The sequence below is a fragment of the Pseudophryne corroboree genome, chromosome 7, assembly GCF_028390025.1.
Source record: "Pseudophryne corroboree isolate aPseCor3 chromosome 7, aPseCor3.hap2, whole genome shotgun sequence".
Taxonomy (NCBI): Eukaryota; Metazoa; Chordata; class Amphibia; order Anura; family Myobatrachidae; genus Pseudophryne; species Pseudophryne corroboree.
In genome coordinates, this window is record NC_086450.1 from 280,802,801 (window position 1) to 280,820,354 (window position 17,554).

The 17,554-nt window shown below is 48.0% G+C and overlaps 1 long non-coding RNA gene across 1 annotated transcript in view; it reads left to right on the plus strand.

Annotated features, from left to right (window-relative positions):
* Nucleotides 1-10,007: 10,007 nt before the first annotated feature.
* The window catches only part of LOC134945098 (uncharacterized), a 224,914-nt gene continuing 217,367 nt past the window's right edge, over nucleotides 10,008-17,554 (plus strand). The window contains exons 1-2 of the long non-coding RNA XR_010182042.1: nucleotides 10,008-10,083; nucleotides 11,864-11,979. This is a non-coding gene — a long non-coding RNA (uncharacterized LOC134945098). The remainder of the gene's footprint in view (nucleotides 10,084-11,863; nucleotides 11,980-17,554) is intronic.

Consider the following 17,554-nt stretch of genomic DNA (forward strand, 5'->3'; position numbering starts at 1 on the left):
AAAAAAAAGACACCACAGGTATACAATGTAGATGGATGGATACTATAGTATACTTATGGACGACGAGTGACGACACAGAGGTAGGTACAGCAGTGGCCTACCGTACTGCTATATACAGTATAATGGACCTGGTGGACACTATCAGCAGACTGCGTTTATAGTATAAAAAAAAAAAGACACCACAGGTATACAATGTAGATGGATGGATACTATAGTATACTTATGGACGACGAGTGACGACACAGAGGTAGGTACAGCAGTGGCCTACCGTACTGCTATATACAGTATAATGGACCTGGTGGACACTGTCAGCAGACTGCTAAACTAGTATAAAAAAAAGCCACCACAGGAGTGTTTTTCAGGCAGACAAACGTATACTGGTGGTCACTGTCAGCAAAACTGTGCACTGTACTCCTGCTATAACTGCTCCTCAGTCCCCACAATTAGGCAGTGTGAGCACTCAGCACAGATATATATCATGCAGCACACTGAGCACAGATATGGTATGGAGCATTTTTTTTTCAGGCAGAGAACGGATAAAAAACTAGCAAAACTCTGCACTGTACTCCTCCTAACAGCTGCTCCCCAGTCCCCAATCCTCCCCACAATAAGCTAAGCAATCAGATCAACTGTGTAGTATACTATTAATAATTAAGTATATAAACGGAGAGGACGCCAGCCACGTCCTCTCCCTATCAATCTCAATGCACGTGTGAAAATGGCGGCGACGCGCGGCTGCTTATATAGAATCCGAATCTCGCGAGAATCCGACAGCGGGATTATGACGTTCGGGCGCGCTCGGGTTAGCCGAGCAAGGCGGGAGGATCCAAGTCTGCTCGGACCCGTGTAAAAAAAGGTAAAGCTCGGGTGGGTTCGGTTTCTCGGAAACCGAACCCGCTCATCACTAGTTTTGAGTACTATCCTAACTTACTGTCAACTTCCTACGTCTGTAAATGGCCATTGAACAACAGTATTGTTGCGGGTTTACCATATTTTTTTGTGTCCTGCTGAATACTGGCCCCAAATGTGGTGAGTTTTCTCTATATATTTGTAACAGTGAGTTTTTTTAGCAGTGCGACAGCCGCTAACAATCTCTTCTGCATATGCAAGGGAGGCCACACCTCTGTTGATGTAGTTATATTAATAAAGTCTATCAAGACTGATGACACAATCACATTTTGGCCAATCAACATTTAGCACACATTACAGGTTGAGTATCCCATATCCAAATATCCGAAATACGGAATATTCCGAAATACGGACTTTTTGAGTGAGAATGAGATAGTGAAACTTTTGTTTTTTGATGGCTCAATGTACACAAACTTTGTTTAATACACACAGTTATTAAAAATATTGTATTAAATGACCTTCAGGCTGTGTGTATAAGGTGTACATGAAACATAAATGAATTGTGTGAATGTAGATACACTTTGTTTAATGCACAGTTATAAAAAATATTGGCTAAAATTATCTTCAGGCTCTGTGTATAAGGTGTATATGAACCATAAATGCATTCTGTGCTTAGATTTAGGTCCCATCGCCATGATATATCATTATGGTATGCAATTATTCCAAAATACGGAAAAATCTGATATCCAAAATACCCCTGGTCCCAAGCATTTTGGATAAGGGATACTCAACCTGTATAAATATTAGCCCTTCTTGATTAAACGCCATTGGCACCATGGGGGTAATTCCAAGTTGATCGCAGCAGGATTTTTTTTAGCAGTTGGGCAAAACCATGTGCACTGCAGGGGAGGCAGATTTAACATGTGCAGAGAGAGTTAGATTTGGGTGTGGTGTGTTCAATCTGCAAACTAATTTGCAGTGTAAAAATAAAGCAGCCAGTATTTACCCTGCACAGAAATAAAATAACCCACCCAAATCTAACTCTCTCTGCACATGTTATATCTGCCTCCCCTGCAGTGCACATGGTTTTGCCCAATTGCTATCAAAAATCCTGCTGCGATCAACTTGGAATTACCCTCCATGTGAGCTGCAGCTTTCAGCATGAGGGAGTAAGCCGCAATAACACCTTTGTTTGTGTGAGTGTGTATTTTAGCATTTAAATGTTAAAAAATATTTGCAAAAACCATTACACATAAGACTTATACTGTATGTTTAGAGACATGTGTGGGGGTAGGCCTTACAGGACACACTGGGGAACAGAGTAGGAGGGTCCCATGTGTAGGTGTGGCCAGTCTCCCTAGATGCTGTAGACAGACAGCACTTTGGTTTGACAGAAAAGTTTACAGTGCATGGAGTGTGGTCCTTCATAAAGATATACAAGAATTCCAGCAAGCAGGATCATCACAATGCGGCACATTAAAATGCCAATATTCCTGCGTTGTGTAACTAAACATATGTGTTAGGTATCATTAAAGTGGGCAAGCTGGATCCGGAAACCTATAGGGCCAGGTGGTAGGCCAATGCACAGTGGTCCGCTACACAACTCCCGTGTACTCCTGTGGCACAGTACATTCGTGTGTCTGTGCAATTTATAATAGAGGAAAAATGGAAATACACAATTTAGTGAAAAGAAAACAATTCACACCAACATACAAAGCTCTTTTTATGATAAAAAAAAAAGGAACATGACAAATAACACAATGGGACCATATGGCCAAAACATTTACACCACTACAAATGTATTCAATTTCGGGGGAAAAAATAAGATTTTACTCACCGGTAAATCTATTTCTCGTAGTCCGTAGTGGATGCTGGGGACTCCGTAAGGACCATGGGGAATAGACGGGCTCCGCAGGAGACTGGGCACTCTAAGAAAGATTTAGTACTACTGGTGTGCACTGGCTCCTCCCTCTATGCCCCTCCTCCAGACCTCAGTTAGGGAAACTGTGCCCGGAAGAGCTGACATTACAAGGAAAGGATTATGGAATCCAGGGTAAGACTCATACCAGCCACACCAATCACACCGTATAACTTGTGATAACATACTTAGTCAACAGTATGAACAACAACAGAGCATCAGACAAACCTGATGCAACCATAACATAACCCTTATGTAAGCAATAACTATATACAAGTATTGCAAGAGAAGTCCGCACTTGGGACGGGCACCCAGCATCCACTACGGACTACGAGAAATAGATTTACCGGTGAGTAAATTCTTATTTTCTCTAACGTCCTAGTGGATGCTGGGGACTCCGTAAGGACCATGGGGATTATACCAAAGCTCCCAAACGGGCGGGAGAGTGCGGATGACTCTGCAGCACCGAATGAGCAAACACAAGGTCCTCCTCAGCCAGGGTATCAAACTTGTAGAACTTAGCAAAAGTGTTTGAACCCGACCAAGTAGCTGCTCGGCAAAGTTTTAATGCCGAGACCCCTCGGGCAGCCGCCCAAGAAGAGCCCACCTTCCTTGTGGAATGGGCTTTTACTGATTTTGGAGGCGGCAAGCCAGCCGCAGAATGAGCCTGCTGAATCGTGTTACAGATCCAGCGAGCAATAGTTTGCTTTGAAGCAGGAGCACCCAGCTTGTTGGATGCATACAGGATAAACAGCGAGTCAGGTTTCCTGACTCCAGCCGATCTGGCTACATAAATCTTCAAAGCCCTGACTACATCTAGTAACTTGGAATCCTCCAAGTCACGAGTAGCCGCAGGCACCACAATAGGTTGGTTCACATGAAATGATGACACCACCTTTGGCAGAAATTGCGGACGAGTCCGTAATTCTGCCCTGTCCCTATGGAAAACCAGATAGGGGCTTTTACATGACAAAGCCGCCAATTTTTGACCACTTTCCACGTGAGATATTTTAACTCCACGGTCTTAAGCGGCTCAAACCAGTGAGATTTCAGGAAACTCAACACCACGTTAAGATCCCAAGGTGCCACTGGTGGCACAAAAAAGGGGCTGAATATGCAGCACTCCCTTTACAAACGTCTGAACTTCAGGTAGAGAAGCTAGTTTTTGTATGAAGAAAATGGATCGGGCCGAAATCTGGACCTTAATGGACCCCAATTCTAGGCCCAAAGTCACTCCCGACTGTAGGAAGTGAAGGAAACGGCCCAGCTGGACTTCCTCTGTAGAGGCATTCCTGGCCTCACACCCAGCACCATATTTTCGCCGTATACGGTGATAATGTTTAGCCGTCACGTCCTTCCTAGCCCTTATCAGCGTAGGAATAACCTCATCCGGAATCCCTCTTTTCTACTAGGATCCGGCGTCCAACCGCCATGCCGTCAAACGCAGCTGCGGTAAGTCTTGGAACATACAAGGTCCCTGCTGCAACAGATCCTGCCCTAGAGGCAGAGGCCATGGGTCCTCTGTGAGCATTTCTTGCAGATCTGGATACCAAGTCCTTCTTGGCCAATCCGGAACAATGAGTATTGTTCTCACTCCTCTTTTCCTTATGATTCTCAGCACCTTGGGTAAGAGAGGAAAAGGAGGAAACACATAAACCGACTGGAACATCCAGGGTGTCACCAGTGCGTCTACAGCTATCGCCTGAGAGTCTCTTGACCTGGCGCAATACCTCTGTAGCTTTTTGTTGAGGCGGGATGCCATCATGTCCAACTGTGGCAGTTCCCACCGACCTACAAGCTGCGCGAAGACTTCTTGATGAAGTCCCCACTCTCCCGGGTGGAGGTCGTGCCTGCTGAGAAAGTCTGCTTCCCAGTTGTCCACTCCCGGAATGAACACTACTGACAGTGCGCTTACGTGATTCTCCGCCCAGCGAAGAATTCTGGTGGCTTCTACCATCGCCACCCTGCTCCTTGTGCCGCCTCGGCGGTTTACATGAGCCACTGCGGTGATATTGTCTGACTGAATCAGAACCGGTTGGTCGCGAAGCAGGGTCTCCGCTTGACTTAGGGCGTTGTATATGGCCCTTAGTTCCAGGATATTGATGTGAAGGTAAGTTTCCTGCCTTGACCACAGCCCTTGGAAATTTCTTCCCTGTGTGACTGCCCCCCACCCTCGGAGGCTTGCATCCGTGGTCACCAGGACCCAGTCCTGAATGCCGAATCTGCGACCTTCGAGAAGGTGAGCATTCTGCAGCCACCACAGGAAAGACACCCTGGCTCTGGGGGATAGGGTCATTAACCGATGCATCTGAAGATGTGATCCGGACCACTTGTCCAGTAAGTCCCATTGGAAAGTCCTCGTATGGAACCTGCCGAAGGGAATGGCCTCGTATGATGCCACCATCCTTCCCAGGACTCGAGTGCAGTGATGCACTGACACCTGTTTTGGTTTTAATAGATAACTGACCAGTGTCACGAGCTCCTGAGCTCTCTCTATCGGGAGATAAACCCTTTCCTGGTCTGTGTCTAGGATCATTGCTAAGAGAGGCAGATGAGCTGTAGGAACAAACTGCGACTTTGGAATATATAGAATCCAGCCGTGTTGCCGTTACACTTCCAGAGAAAGTGATACGCTGTTCAGCCACTGCTCTCTTGATCTCGCTTTTATGGAGGAGATCGTCCAAGTACGTGATAATAGTGACACCTTGCTTCCGTAGGAGCACCATCATTTCCGCCATTACCTTGGTGAATATTCTCGGGGCCGTGGAGAGACCAAACGGCAACGTCTGAAATTGGTAATGACAATCCCGTACCGCAATTCTGAAGTACGCCTGATGAGGTGGATAAATGGGGACATGAAGGTATGCCTCCTTTATGTCCTGAGTCACGATAAAATCTCCCCCTTTCAGGCTTGTAACGACCGCTCTTAGCGATTCCATCTTGAACTTGAACCTTTTCAGGTATATGTTCAGGGATTTTAAATTCAATATGGGTCTGACCGAACCGTCTGGTTTCGGGACTACCACATGGTCGAATAATAACCCCCTCCTTGTCGAAGGAGGGGACCCTTAACCACCACCTGTTGAAGATACAATTTGTGAATTGCAGTTAACCCTGTTTCCCTCTCGTGGGGGGAAGCCGGCAGGGCCGTCAGTGAGGAGGCATCTTCTCAAAGTCCAGCTTGTATCCCTGAGACACAATATCAATTGCCCAGGGATCTAACAGGGAGTGAACCCACTTTTTGCAGAACTTACGAAAGCGTGCCCCCACCGGGCCTAGCTCCGTCTGTGGAGGCCCAGCGACATGCGGTGGATTTTCATAGAGGCCAGGGAGGACTTCTGTTCCTGGGAACTAGCTGTGTTGTGCAGCTTCTTTCCTCTGCCCCTGCCTCTGGCAAGAAAGGACGCACCTCGGACTTTCTTGTTTCTTTGTTCGAAAAGCTGCATTTGATAATGACGTGCTTTCCTAGGCTGTGCAGGAATATAAGGCAAAATATCAGAATAACCAGCTATAGCCGTGGAGACCAGGTCCGAGAACCCTTCTCCACGCAATCCTCAGCCTTCCATATGCCACTTAAGTTGGCATCATCTGTCCATTGCATATTCTACAGGAGACGTCAAGCAGAAATCGACATAGCTTTGACTCTAGGACCCAGTATACTCATGTCTTTTTGGGCATGTTTGATTATATATATCTCTTAAGACAGCATCTTTAATATATATACATATCTCTCTATATACATATATATATATATATATATATTCAATTTGAAATGTCCGCACTCACAGCAATAAATGATCACCAATGGGGTGCTCCTCAAGAAAGTCCAAAATCGGACATCCACATATACCAGATATTATCCAGATCCACAACAGGGTCCAGAATAGAGGGCACTCACCAATCCAACTTCATTAAAGATTTTATTGGTACATCAAAGTCATCACATAATGTCGACGTTTCGGCTCTAGTAAGCCTTTTTCAAGACAGCCCCAGGAGACATCTGCTCAGCATGCCAGGAATAAGCATACTGACACCCTCTCACGGGCTCCCTTATATAGCACACACACTCTCAATTAATCAACTTAATTACCGGAAATGCACAAATAGATTAGCCACAATTGGCCCATGATATACCATCCGTTTATCTGTACACCAATACCTATTTTTTGGTGTATAGAAGTGATTTGCTGATTTATGCCCTCTGCCCCTTAGTAGTTTTCTCCTCGGGGACAGAGGTGATATGATAAGCATAATAGTTTAGTTGTTTGTTAGTTACTTTTTTGTGTGTGTTGGTATCTCACGGGCTCCTTTCTATAGCATAGATATACACTGCAGTGACAATGTTGAATTGGTGTCCGATAGTAATATATAATAGGCTTTTTGTTTTGTTTAGGTGTTACATTGGTGGAACGCATGGCAGTGTTGTTTGTGGAGCGCACATGATGCGCTTCCTGTGATAGTACACGGCTCTGAACATTGCCGGATGAGCGTGAGATGACTTCCGGCAATGACGTTATCATGAGCGGTGGAACGCATATTTAGTACCGGTGGAGCGCAAATGAGGCGCTTCCGGTAAAATGCCGATAGTGTGGGACTCCGGTAATTATTAAATTAAGTATGCATATAGCCTATTATCTATCTTGTACGAATAAACGGCCAGTCTAAAATACATTTCTGTCATGCAGTGTGTCGGTATTTAGCTTTTTTTAAAAATAGGTATTGGTGTACAGATAATACGGATGGTATATCATGGGCCAATTGTGGCTAATCTATTTGTGCATTTCCGGTAATTACGTTGATTAATTGAGAGTGTGTGTGCTATATAAGGGAGCCCGTGAGAGGGTGTCAGTATGCTTATTCCTGGCATGCTGAGCAGATGTCTCCTGGGGCTGTCTTGAAAAAGGCTTACTAGAGCCGAAACGTCGACATTATGTGATGACTTTGATGTACCAATAAAATCTTTAATGAAGTTGGATTGGTGAGTGCCCTCTATTCTGGACCCTGTTGTGGATTTGGATAATATCTGGTATATATATATATATATATATATATATATATATATACACATACTAGGGTCTCAATTTCTGCTGATAAGGTACCTTTCCACGCCGCCCCAGCGCTATAAACCCATGCCGACACAATCGCCGGTCTGAGTAGTGTACCAGAATGTGCACGCTATCTGCAGGATCCCTGAGAATAGCTAGGGCTACCTTCTGGGCAAACGTGACACCCTAGGGGAAGATTCCCATCACATCCTGGCCCTAGTGGGGAAAGGATACTGCCTGAGAATTCTTTGTGGGAAGCTGCAGTCTCTTGTCTGGAGATTCCCGCTCTTTTTCCTCATGAGAGGAGGGAAATTTACCTCAGCTTTCTTCCCCTTAAACATGTGTACCCTTGCGTCAGGGACAAATGAGTCATCAGTGATATGCAAATCATCTTTTATTACAATAATCATATATTGAATACTTTTCTGCCATTTTGGCTGTAACTTTGCATTATCGTAGTCGACACTGGAGTCAAACTCCGTGTCGATATCAGTGTTTATTATCTTGGATAGTGAGCATTGTGAGACTCTGAAGGTCTCTGCGCCATAGGGACAGACATGGGTAGATTTCCTGTCTGTTCTCTAATCTTTTGTGCAATAAATTCACCTTAGCACTTACACATATCCAAACAGGTGTCGGCGTTGTCGACGGAGACACCCTCTCACACACATATTAGCTCCATCTCCTCCTTAGGGGAACCTTTTCTCAGACATGTCGACACACACGTATCGACACACCACACACACAGGGGATGCTCTATTTGAAGACAGTTCCCCCACAAGGCCCTTTGGAGAGACAGAGAGAGAGTATGCCAGCACACACCCCAGCGCTATATGACCCAGGAATCACACAGTAACTTAGTGTTAACCCAGTAGCTGCTGTATATATTGTTTTTACGCCAAATTTATGTGCCCCCCCCCCCTCTCTTTTTCACCCTCTTCTATCATGCTTCTGCAGGGAAGAGTCTGAGGAGCTTCCTCTCAGCGGAGCTGTGGAGAGAAAATGGCGCTGGTGAGTGCTGAGGAAGAAGCCCTGCCCCCTCAGCGGCGGGCTTCTGTCCCGCGATTTTGTGTAAAAATAATGGCGGGGGCTCATGCATATTACAGTGCCCAGCTGTATATATGCCCTATTTCACCAGGAGGTACTCAATTGCTGCCCAGGGCGCCCCCCCTGCGCCCTGCACCCTACAGTGACCGGAGTGTGTGGGTTAGTGTGGGAGCAATGGCGCACAGCTGCAGTGCTGTGCGCTACCTCATATGAAGACAGGAGTCTTCTGCCGCCGATTTTGACGTCTTCTTGCTTCACCCGCCGGCTTCTGTCTTCTGGCTCTGCGAGGGGGACGGCGGCGCGGCTCCGGGAACGGACGACCAAGGTTAAGTTCCTGTGTTCGATCCCTCTGGATCTAATGGTGTCCAGTAGCCTAAGAAGCGCAACCTAGCCGCAGTTAGTAGGTTTGCTTCTCTCCCCTCAGTCCCACGTAGCAGAGTCTGTTGACAGCAGAAGCTCTCTGAAAATAAAAAACCTAACTAAAATACTTTCTTATTAGCAAGCTCAGGAGAGCTCACTAAAATGCACCTAGCTCTGTCCGGGCACAGATTCTAACTGAGGTCTGGAGGAGGGGCATAGAGGGAGGAGCCAGTGCACACCAGTAGTCCTAATTCTTTCTTAGAGTGCCCAGTCTCCTGCGGAGCCCATCTATTCCCCATGGTCCTTACGGAGTCCCCAGCATCCACTAGGACGTTAGAGAAACAGAGACAAAATGCAACTTCTGAGACGAAGCAAAAACTGCGTATGCACTACATAAGTAGGCATGTAGGGACGTACTAAAGGGCTGCACTCGTAAAAACTACGATCAAGGGCGTGTTGTGGGTGTATGCTGATGATTGGTGGGCAGTGCCAGAGGCGTAACTAAGGGGGGTCGAGCAGGGCTCGTGCCCTGGGCGCTGTGGCAGGCCCAGCAGAAAGGGGCGCCGCCGGCCAGGGCATCGTACCTGCTCGCCCGCCCCCGCCTCCATTAACGTGCTGCTGCTGCCGCCAGGAGCCTGCTGTGTGAGAACGAGGAGCAGCAGCAGCTCAGCAGCAGCAGAGAGTAACATGTGACAGTGGGGTCAGAGGAGCATGTGCTGAGCCCAGATTGGTGGAGCCCAGCACATGCTCATCTGACCCGAGCAGGGGGCGGGGCTACATCGGGATCTTCTGCAGCTCCTCTCCTGGGGCCTGGCTGGCAGTGGAAGAGGAGGGAGGAGCTGCTGGAGGCTGCAATTCATCAAGGTGAGGGCACCTCAGTGTGTGTGTGTGTGTGTCCCTGAGTGTCTCCATGCCCCCCCCCCATCAGCAGTGTGTGTGTGTGTCTCCATGCCCCCCCCATCAGCAGTGTGTGTCTCCATGCCCCCCCCATCAGCAGTGTGTGTGTCTCCATGCCCCCCTGCTCCCCTACCCTCCATCAGCAGTGTGTGTGTCTCCATGCCCCCTACCCCCCATCAGCAGTGTGTGTGTCTCCATGCCCCCCTGCTCCCCTACCCTCCATCAGCAGTGTGTGTGTCTCCATGCCCCCCCATCAGCAGTGTGTGTGTCTCCATGCCCCCCCCCCATCAGCAGTGTGTGTCTCCATGCCCCCCTGCTCCCCTACCCTCCATAAGCAGTGTGTGTCTCCATGCCCCCTACCCCCATCAGCAGTGTGTGTCTCCATGCCCCCCTGCTCCCCTACCCTCCATCAGCAGTGTGTGTGTCTCCATGCCCCCTACCCCCCATCAGCAGTGTGTGTTTCTCCATGCCCCCTACCCCCCATCAGCAGTGTGTATGTGACTCCATGCCCCCCCCCACCCTCCATCAGCAGTGTGTGTCTCCATGCCCCCTACCCCCCATCAGCAGTGTGTGTGTCTCCATGCCCCCTACCCCCCATCAGCAGTGTGTATGTGTCTCCTTGCCCCCCTACCCCCCATCAGCAGTGTGTATGTGTCTCCATGCCCCCCTAACCCCCATCAGCAGCGTGTGTGTGTCTCTATGCCCCCCTCCCCCCATCAGCAGTGTGTCTCCATGCCCCCCCATCAGCAGTGTGTGTGTGTGTGTGTGTGTGTGTGTGTGTGTGTGTGTGTGTGTCTCCATGCCCCCCCATCAGCAGTGTGTCTCCATGTCCCCCTCCCCCATCAGCAGTGTGTATCTCCATGCCCCCCCAACAGCAGTGTGTGTCTCCATGCCACCTCCCCGCCAGCAGTGTGTCTCCATGCCCCTCCCCACCAGCAGTGTGAGTATCTCCATTCAACATCACAGGGGGGTTCGTCTACCGCATTGCGATGTTAATCGCATATGTTAGCATCGCTGCGGTAGGCTGCGATTGGTGGCAATGTATGTTAATACATCCCGCCCTCTCTGTCAGAATGCAAGCACAGGGCGCTCAGGTGCGGTGCAGTCTCCCTGAAAGCAGCAGCATGGGCTCCCAGGGCATGGAACACACACAGAGACACAGAGTGCGATAGCGTGTGCTGAATGACGACACAGTGGGAAGTGATGGTGTGCTTAATGACAACGCAGGGGGAGGTGATGGTGTGCTGAATGATGATGCAGGGGGAGGTGATGGTGTGCTGAGTGACGACACAGGGGGAGGTGATGGTGTGCTGAGTGACGACGCAGGGGGAAGTGATGGTGTGCTGAGTGACGACGCAGGGGGAGGTGATGGTGTGCTGAATGACAACGCAGGGGGAGGTGATGGTGTGCTGAATGATGATGCAGGGGGAGGTGATGGTGTGCTGAGTGACGACACAGGGGGAGGTGATGGTGTGCTGAGTGACGACGCAGGGGGAAGTGATGGTGTGCTGAGTGACGACGCAGGGGGAGGTGATGGTGTGCTGAGTGGTGACGCAGGGGGAGGTGATGGTGTGGCTGAGAGATGATGCAGGGGGTGGTGATGGTGTGACTGAGAGATGACACGAGAGGGAGATGATGGTGTGGCTGAGAGAAGCAGGGGGCAGGATGTAACACAGGGGACAGTATGTGAGTCTTGTTGAACCACTGTTGCATGATACTGACCTTGTTAATATTCCTAAACAAACAGGCATCTTCCGGACGATCGGATCTCCTACATGAATAGCGAATACCGACTTAAGACGCCATCTGCCTCAGAGGATACAGTTCTTCAGAGGTTCCATATTGTGAGAAACCATCATACAGGTAAGGTGCATGTTTAATTGAAAAGAATGTTCCCAGTGTGACGTGAAACAGGTGGCGTGTCATGTTTTCACGCCCCATTTTCGGTTACCACGCCCCTTCTGGTATGTGACCACGCCCATTTTTCCAACACGCGCCACAGGCGCGTGCACACAATTTGTCGATTTGTTTCTAAGGCTTCTCTTTCCTTCTTTTTTTTTTTTTTTTAGGGTGTGTGGGTGTGTGTGTGTGTGTGTGTGTGTGTGTGTGTGTGTGTGTGTGTGGTGGGGGGGGGGTGCCATTCCTAACCTTAGTTATGCCTCTGGCGGTGCATTCGCAATTTTTACAACTGAATGCACATTTATGGTGTGCAGTTTCTGAGTGACTACAGGTCTACATTAAAATCTGCACAAGCTGACCTCAGTTGTAGAATGTTCGATGTATACTGCAATCATTGCTTCATTCCACCCAGCTGAAGAAGCTCACACCTCAGACCACAACACACTTCATTCAGCTGTATTGAAACCTCTAAACATGTAAGGGAGCTTTAAACTCTGTAACACATGTTTCTTTATAAAATATAGGTTAGTAACCTAATTGTTTTTATACTTACTAACAATCGAGGTTTGACAACCACACTATTTTTTAAAAGCAAACATTAATTAACATTTCCAAGCATTTTGTTTTGTAGGATCTGCTTAATGTCTTTTAGCTTCATAACATACATTTGGTTATTTTATTTTTTTCGCTACACACACACAAACGGGTGGTCTTCAGTATGCCGACATTATACCGGCGCCGGCATACCGACACTTATTCTCCCTCGTCATTTTCGCTCGCCACACTGTCGGTAAGCCGGCGGTCGGGCTCCCGGCGCCGGTATGCTGGTCGCCGAGAGCCCGACCGCCGGCATACCATAGTGAACCCCACACAAACATATGTTCAAGAACAGCAAAACCATTTTATTTATTTATTTATTTTTGGCCCGGAAAGTAGGTAGTGCAATAGTTGAGGTTAAAACACAGTTGCTTGCAAAAATTGCAACATCAGAAACATGTAAGCAAAAAATGCGTAAAATTGTAAATTTATACGCAAATAATGCGTATTTTTTTAGGTCTTCGCAATATTTGCACATTTTACAAGCCCACCTTTTTTTGTAACATTAAATTAGTGTTGCAGTTATTCCATTTGGGCGTGCTTTCGCAATTTTACGATTGCTCGCAATTTTTGCAAATTTGTAATTTTTACAATCCTTTCTGAATTGGCTCCTAAATTCTGTGTTATTGAGCAAATAGGCATACAAAAATTACAAATATATATATTGTGTGTATATATATATATATATATATAGTAATCCTTAATTGTTTATTGTTATTGTGCAATTAGGTGTTAAAAATCTTCTTTTGGTAGATTTATAACAATTGTACAATCACATTACAAATTCTTAGCCTAATTGGATTCTTAATTCAGAAAGGTATACGATAAAGTATGTACGGGGAAAAAAACAAGTACTGTGCGAATATTTGCAAAATAACATGAGCATGTGTACTCCTGTGAATTCATTGCACATCTGCGACGGGGTATGTGTTGCTAGCGATGCGTATGGCAGTCATGCAAATGGATCGCTACAATACGATGATACATAATAATACACACCTACTTTGTGCATTGGTGCATGGTCGTTTGCAGTAGTGCATGGTGGGCGTTTGTTTGCATTCATGCGATGCGTTCGCTACTGTGCGTCCGCTGCTTGCGTGTGAACCAAATTGTGATCAACTCGGAATGACCCCCATAGTGTCTTTACTTCGTGGCGTGTGAAACAAGAATGTCCAACTCCATCCTGCCAAATGGTTGTTTTTTTTTTGTTCTTTACCTGTCTGCAATTGAGTAGACTGGGAACTTGGGTCACCTTCCTCTTCTGTTTGTGGGCCTGACTGCTGTGTCTGGGTACTGGGTCCAGTTTCTTCTTCTGTTTGGCTCACATATTCCTCATCCAGGGTACTGGGACCAGCTTTTTGTTCTGTTTGTTGTGGAGATGGGGGTAACGGTCTACTGGGAACTGTAAGCTTCTATGCACAGCCAGGTGCTTGCTTTTTGGTTTGAGTTTATTATTAAATGTATTTCTCTGACGTCCTAGTGGATGCTGGGAACTCCGTAAGGACCATGGGGAATAGCGGCTCCGCAGGAGACTGGGCACAAAAGTAAAAGCTTTAGGACTACCTGGTGTGCACTGGCTCCTCCCCCTATGACCCTCCTCCAAGCCTCAGTTAGATTTTTGTGCCCGGCCGAGAAGGGTGCACACTAGGGGCTCTCCTGAGCTTCTTAGTGAAAGTTTAGTTTTAGGTTTTTTATTTTCAGTGAGACCTGCTGGCAACAGGCTCACTGCATCGAGGGACTAAGGGGAGAAGAAGCGAACTCACCTGCGTGCAGAGTGGATTGGGCTTCTTAGGCTACTGGACACCATTAGCTCCAGAGGGACCGAACACAGGCCCAGCCTCGGAGCTCGGTCCCAGAGCCGCGCCGCCGGCCCCCTTACAGAGCCAGAAGCAAGAAGAGGTCCGGAAAAATCGGCGGCAGAAAACATCTGTCTTCAACAAGGTAGCGCACAGCACTGCAGCTGTGCGCCATTGCTCCTCAGCACACTTCACACTTCGGTCACTGAGGGTGCAGGGCGCTAGGGGGGGGCGCCCTGAGCAGCAATAAAAACACCTTGGCTGGCGAAAATACATCACATATAACCCCCAGGGCTATATGGATGAATTTTAACCCCTGCCAGATTCCACAGAAAAACGGGAGAAAAGGCCGCCGAGAAGGGGGCGGAGCCTATCTCCTCAGCACACTGGCGCCATTTTCTCTCACAGCTCCGTTGGAGGGAAGCTCCCTGGCTCTCCCCTGCAGTTACTACACTACAGAAAGGGGTTAAAAAAGAGAGGGGGGCACTAATTAGGCGCAGTATAACAATACAGCAGCTATAAAGGGAAAAACACTTATATAAGGTTATCCCTGTATATATATATAGCGCTCTGGTGTGTGCTGGCATACTCTCCCTCTGTCTCCCCAAAGGGCTAGTGGGGTCCTGTCCTCTATCAGAGCATTCCCTGTGTGTGTGCTGTGTGTCGGTACGTTGTGTCGACATGTATGAGGAGGAAAATGAGGTGGAGGCGGAGCAATTGCCTGTAACAGAGATGTCACCCCCTAGGGAGTCGACACCTGAGTGGATGAGCTTATGGAAGGAATTATGTGACAGTGTCAGCTCTTTACAAAAGATTGATGACATGAGACAGCCGGCGACTCAGCCTGTGCCTGTCCAGGTGTCTCAAAAGCCATCTGGGGCCCTAAAACGCCCGTTACCGCAGATGGCAGATACAGACGCCGACACGGATACTGACTCCAGTGTCGACGATTAAGAGACGAATGTGACTTCCAGTAGGGCCACACATTACATGATTGAGGCTATGGAAAATGTTTTTACACATTTCTTATAATACCAGTACCACTAAAAAGGGTATTATGTTGGGTGAGAAAAAACTGCCTGTAGTTTTTCCTGCATCTGAGGAATTAAATGAAGTGTGTGATGATGCGTGGGTTTCCCCCGATAAAAACTGTTAATTCCTAAAAAGTTATTAGCATCATACCCCTTCCCGCCAGAGGATAGGGCACGTTGGGAAACACCCCTTAGGGTGAATAAAGCGCTCACACGCTTGTCTAAACAGGTGGCACTACCGTCCCCGGATACGGCCGCCCTTAAGGAACCTGCTGACAGAAAGCAGTAAAATATCCTAAAATGTATATACACTCACACGGGTGTGATACTGCGACCAGCAATCGCCTCAGCCTGGATGTGCAGTGCTGGGGTGGCTTGGTCGGATTCCCTGACTGACAATATTGATACCCTAGATAGGGACAGTATATTACTAACTATAGAGCATTTAAAAGATGCATTTCTATATATGCGTGATGCACAGAGGGATATTTGCCGACTGGCATCAAGAGTAAGTGCGCTGTCCATTTCTGCCAGAAGAGGGTTATGGACAGGACAGTGGTCAGGTGATGGTGATTCCAAAAGGCATATGGAAGTATCGCCTTATAAAAGGGAGGAGTTATTTGGGGTAGGTCTAACAGACCTGGTGGCCACGGCAACGGCTGGAAAATCCACATTTTTACCCCAGGTAGCTTCTCAACCTAAGAAGACGCCGTATTATCAGGCGCAGTCCTTTCGGCCCCATAAGGGCAAGCGGGCAGAGGGAGAGGAAAAAGGCTGCAGCAAACAGCCAATTCCCAGGAACAAAAGCCCTCTCCCGCCTCCGCAAAGTCCTCAGCATGACGCTGGGCTTTACAAGCGGTCTCAGGCACGGTGGGGAGACGTCTCCCCCTCGCCGTTTCATAAAGTCTGCTTTACCGACGTCTCCCTCAGACAGGGAGACAGTATTGCAAGCCATTCACAGGCTGTATTCCCAGCAGGTGATAATCAAGGTACCCCTCCTGCAACAGGGAAAGGGGTACTATTCCACACTATTTGTGGTACCGAAGCCGGACGGCTCGGTGAGACCAATTTTAAATCTAAAATCCTTGAACACTTACATACAAAGGTTCAAATTCAAGATGGAGTCACTCAGAGCAGTGATTGCAAACCTGGAAGAAGGGGACTATATGGTCTCTCTGGACATCAAAGATGCTTACCTACATGTCCCAATTTACCCTTCTCCAAGGGTACCTCAGGTTTGTGGTACAGAACTGTCACTATCAGTTTCAGACGCTGCCGTTTGGATTGTCCACGGCACCCCGGGTCTTTACCAAGGTAATGGCCGAAATGATGATACTCCTTCGAAAGAAGGGAGTTTTAGTTATCCCTTACTTGGACGATCTCCTGATAAGGGCAAGATCCAGGGAACAGTTGGAAGTCGGGGTAGCACTATCTCAGATAGTGCTGCGGCAGCACGGTTGGATTCTCAATGTTCCAAAATCGCAGCTGATCCCGTCGACACGCCTTCTATTCCTAGGGATGATCCTGGACACAGTCCAGAAAAAGGTGTTTTCTCCCGGAGGAGAAAGCCAGGGAGTTATCCGAACTAGTCAGAAACCTCCTAAAACCAGGCCAAGTGTCAGTGCATCAGTGCACAAGGGTCCTGGGAAAAATGGTGGCTTCCTACGAAGCAATTCCATTCGGCAGATTCCACACAAGAACTTTCCAGTGGGACCTGCTGGACAAATGGTCCGGATCGCATCTTCAGATGCATCAGCAGATAACCCTGTCACCAAAGACAAGGGTGTCTCTCCTGTGGTGGTTGCAGAGTGCTCATCTTCTAGAGGGCCGCAGATTCGGCATTCAGGACTGGGTCCTGGTGACCACGGATGCCAGCCTGCGAGGCTGGGGAGCAGTCACACAGGGAAGAAATTTCCAGGGCTTGTGGTCAAGCCTGGAGACATCACTTCACATAAATATTTGGAGCTAAGGGCCATTTACAATGCCCTAAGCCAAGCAAGACCTCTGCTTCAAGGTCAGCCGGTGCTGATCCAGTCGGACAACATCACGGCAGTCGCCCACGTAAACAGACAGGGCGGCACAAGAAGCAGGAGGGCAATGGCAGAAGCTGCAAGG